General features: G+C 41.1%; 1 long non-coding RNA gene across 1 annotated transcript; it reads left to right on the forward strand.

Moving 5' to 3' along the window:
* Positions 1–470: 470 nt before the first annotated feature.
* Positions 471–3,796, forward strand: LOC134479343 (uncharacterized). The gene is made up of 2 exons (XR_010052528.1): positions 471–3,522; positions 3,610–3,796. It is a non-coding gene; the product is annotated as an uncharacterized LOC134479343 (long non-coding RNA).
* Positions 3,797–4,667: the final 871 nt, after the last annotated feature.

The following is a 4,667-nucleotide window of genomic DNA, read 5'->3' on the forward strand; positions in this document are numbered from 1 at the left end:
ATACCGGGAAAGGGAATAACACTCGAAATGTATATAAGAAATACTCAAGTTAATAAAAAAAAATCAATTAAAAAATATCTCCTTTAATCTTGCGTGTGCCTTCAAATGTACTTGGATTTAATTTTGAGCTCTTTGAAATTTTCTGTTGCTCTCTCTATTCCTTAACCACTTACTTCTATTACCAAAAGTTTATAATGTATTTTTAGTATATGTGTTGCTGAAGTGAGCACTATAATGTATTTTGAACATTGGAGTCAGTGTTCCCTTTATTCATAAAAGATTTTTAAAGTTCTTCTTCCCTTTCTTTCTCCCCCTCTCTTCTTTCCTTCCTTCCTTCCTTCCTTCCTTCCTTCCTTCCTTCCTTCCTTCCTTCCTTTCTTCCTTCCTCCCTTCCTCCTTCCTCCCTCCCTCCCCCTCTCTTTCTTTCTTTCTTTCTTTCTTTCTTTCTTTCTTTCTTTCTTTCTTTCTTTCTTTCTGTTCATGTCTATGTGTGTGCACCTTCATGGTTTTATGTGAATCATGTACATGCATGTACCCATGGGTGCTGGATTCCTTGGAACTGGAGTTATAGGTAGTGATGAGCCTCCTGTTGTAGGTGCTAGAACAGAACTCAGTCCTCTGCAACAGCAGAAAGCACTCTCCACCACGGAGCCATCTCTCGAGCTCCTGAAACATCTCTGAGCTCCCTGATTTTTAAAAAATGTTTTAAATAAACTATAAGATTATTATGTCTCATATTAAAAACATCTTGTTGAAATTTTTATTAGCCCTTGCAAATTGTTTTGGAGACAAGTACAAAACATTGTGTATAAAGTTAAACAAATAAACAAACAAACAAAATCCTAAAGGGCTCCAACCATGGATATCGTTTAAAAAGATGATCTATTACAACATATTTAACAATTATATTATGGTATGTATCACCCAGGAGAGAAAGGATATGCTGGTCTAATCTGCCTTGCAGTGGAGGACTTTCCCCAAACAACACTGGGAGCAGAGGCAGGAGATTAGCTGTGGTCAGCTGATTGCCAACTTAACTTCCAGATTCAATGCCAGATCTGAATCAGTAGACAAGATGGAGAGTCACAGCACAGGGCAACTAATGTACTCCTTAGCCTCTGAGTGTAAGAAGAGACCCACCCCCCATACACACACCACATATGCATAACCCCCCACACCATGTGCACATAAGTCCCCCACAAGCATATAACCTCCCCTCATGCCACATGTACATAAACCCTCCACACACACAAAGCACAAGTATGTCACAGAGGATGACAATGTTGGATGTCTAATGTCTGTGTGTATGCAACCTGAAGAGGTATAATAGGACCTGTTTGAACAGGAAATGTGAACAGAAATGCATGAGAATGAAAAGGAAACAATTTAGGGTTGTACTTACTTTCAGTGACCAAGGGAAAGCGCATAGCTGACAGGCAGACACAGGCACTTTGCCCTCCGCGGAGACTGCTGTGTTTCGTAAAGATAAAAGAAAATGTGGAGCATTACATTCTGTAGATTCATCTGCTTGTCATTGATGCTGATAATTGTCTTTTAATTTAAAAAGTCGCTGAGTCCATAAATTATCCTCATATGGAAAAGAGCCTCATTCTCAGATGAGCAACGCTATATCATGTTTTGCATTCTCTGTGTCTCCTCATCAGGGATGGATGGTCATTTCCCTCAACACACTGTATCAAGACTTTAAATATTTATGTAATTATCAACTTGCAAAACTGCAAACATCATACCAGGGTTGAAATGGACAAACATTTGCCTAATTGTTTAAAGACAAGCGCCTTATCTATTGGCGAAATCACAGAGCATGAAATGGATTTGATTAGATAAGTTTAAAAGCAGTCTTAGTGTTAATAAAATGTGACAGAAAAATGACAGATGATAAAATAGAACAATAGATACAATACTATCGTAACAGATTTATTTGTGCAACTGTGCTAAGTGTATATAGATGTCTGCACCAACCAATAAAAAACAGTAACAAACAAACAACCTCTTCCCCCAAAACAACCCTAACACTCTAATGTACAATGAGGTCCTAAAAACTTGAATGGGAAATTACCTGAAGAATGAATACAGATAGCCATTCAGCAAACAAAACAAGCTTAATGTTATTAAAGTCATTGAAGATGAAGGAGTGAGTAGTTTAAGAACCTGGTGAATAGGGAAGATTAAAGGTGATGTAAAAATACTCCAAGAGCCTTAGCAGGCACTCTCGCGCACTGCTAAGTTAAAACTCTTGGAAGGCAATAGACAGTATCCGCAGCATTGTGAAACAAGTTATTTTCAAAGTAGTATTCCTTCTACAGTGTTAGGTTTCATGGATGCTAGTTTTCGTGGAAGTCCATCTGAGTTTTTATGATCATTTTCTCCACAAACTCAAGGACAATGATTTAATCAATACGCTCTCTTCTTGATAATGTTTCCGTTGCATCCTCGGTCATTACAGCTCCGCGGCTCTCGGCCGTGTCTTCCAGGTTATAGAGAGTGCAAGCAGATGCAATTTGCCATCATGAAACAGTACATAAGGCGAAGTTATGCTGCAAATCTCTGGAAGCTGCTGCCTGCCGTGCATGCTTTGCTGGTGACCAACTGTCCAGTTGTCCGTTCTTCTTTTAACCCTTTCGTCTTTTTCCATCTGGAAGGTGAAAATCTTGATCTTGGAGATTTTATGAAGTGTGCCAAGACAGGATAAAAACTGCCACAACGGAATGGGACTAGGGAGGACCATTCCCTTTTTTCATGCTAAGAATATTAGTTTCACATTTTGGTCTTTTAAGTATTGAGACAATGTGACCAAGTACATGTATTGTAAATACTCCAACAATCCCAGTTCTTCCTCACGTGAGAAGGGGTGGGATTTTCCATGGAATGCAGTTAGCCATAGGGTAGGAAACTTGATTGACATTTGGCCTGACGAGGACTAAAGAGCCTGGAGTGAGAGACCCTAGGGAGCCATAGAATCTTCTACTCTTGCTGGTGAACTGCTCCTGATATGTGGCAAGATGCCCCGAGTTAACCACTTCGGAATAACTGACTTCCTCAGGAATCACTTCAAATTCTAGCAGCATAGACAGCAGCTATGAAGTCCTGCAGCTTGACTGTGATGGATTTGATTTCATTTTGTATACAAAGAGAGCCAGGCTGGATAGACTCTATGATGCATAGAGAGCTGTGACCTATCCTTAAGGCTAGGTTAGGGGCTTCAACAGCAGATATCTGAGTTAAAAGCTATGCTGGTTTGGAGATGGAGCTGAGAAACACTGTATAGCTCATTTGACAGGCCCTTTGTATCCCAAAGAATGGAAACATTTCCAGAAACACTGGAGAGACATCCATGGGAAAAAGCATGTTGGGGGCACCTGGGCTCCTCTTCTAAGTATGATGATGAAAGGGTGTTGCCAGAGAGTCTGCATTGTGATGTGTAGATGAAGGGTTAAGCTTGAACATACTTTATATGCTTAAGGAGAGCTTCACTTCACCGAGCCCCTTGAGGACTCTTAGGTAGACTGGGTTAAGGTCTAAAGAACTCCATGTCTTCATGTGACTCCTGGATGCTGTATTCTAATGCTTTTCTCTCTTTCCCCACAGATATTCACAAACAAAGCCAAACACTGGCCTGCCTCCCTGCCCCACAGCAATACCTCGTGCAGTTTCCATCACAGATGAAAACCATCCTTGAAAAATGTCTTTCTTTCTCTACGCGACTGAAGGTATTAGAGAGCTATGGAACTGAGCAACATCCCAGGGCTTTTGGTCTCTTAAAATATGAAAACTAGTTTGAATGGTCGGTCGTCATCTTTGGTGTTACTGTTTTAGATTCACAGATTTTGCCCCATTCTCCCAGAGTCTTATGGAAAGCTCAATGAGATCCACACGTAGTTCCAGAGATGAGTCTGACTGGAGAACCGGGTGTTCTAAGAGCAGCAGGCCCTCCCTTGAAAGGGCTAGCCCAGAAGTAAATCACTCTGAGATGAGCATGAGCTTTTGTAATTTCTGAAGGACTCTCTTGTTTGGGCAATGTGACAGTGACAGTTTCCAAAGCTGCTTCCCTGCTGGGCACAGTAATCAGAAGCTATTTCAGGGAGCCTCTTGAGCATGGCACCCAAGGGCTTTGACAAATCAGATAGGAAAAGGCTGAAGATGTATGTCCTCACATTCTCTCTTCAGGTGGATAAGGAGATTGTATCTGGGATTTCCAAACGTCAGGAAAAGACATTCTTTCTCAAGTTTGGTCCCCAGTGGGGCTGCCAGGACAATTTAGAGTGTCATTTGGAAAAGCAAGTCAGTTGATAATAAATCCACTGCCTAGATATCTGCTAAAGACTGGTGTTACATGATCAAAGCATATCCAAATGGCTATGAACTAGTATGACAGGCCCCTAGAGAAACCACTGTGACCTTAGAACTCAGCACATATACCCTAATGCCTGCCAAAACGGTAACAAAGACCTAATCCATCAAACACCTAGTCAATAGCTCCAGGATCTGGCAAAGTTTCTATGTGGACTAACCATATAGAGTTCTGTAGTTCTGCTTCTTGCTAACTGCTCTTGCAGTGTCAAACAGGTTGTGTGTGTGTGTGTGTGTGTGTGTGTGTGTGTGTGTGTGTGTGTATAAAAGGCAAACACACTTTGAGGCTTGGGGTT

The sequence above is a fragment of the Rattus norvegicus genome, chromosome 6 (genome assembly GCF_036323735.1).
Source record: "Rattus norvegicus strain BN/NHsdMcwi chromosome 6, GRCr8, whole genome shotgun sequence".
Lineage (NCBI taxonomy): Eukaryota > Metazoa > Chordata > Mammalia > Rodentia > Muridae > Rattus > Rattus norvegicus.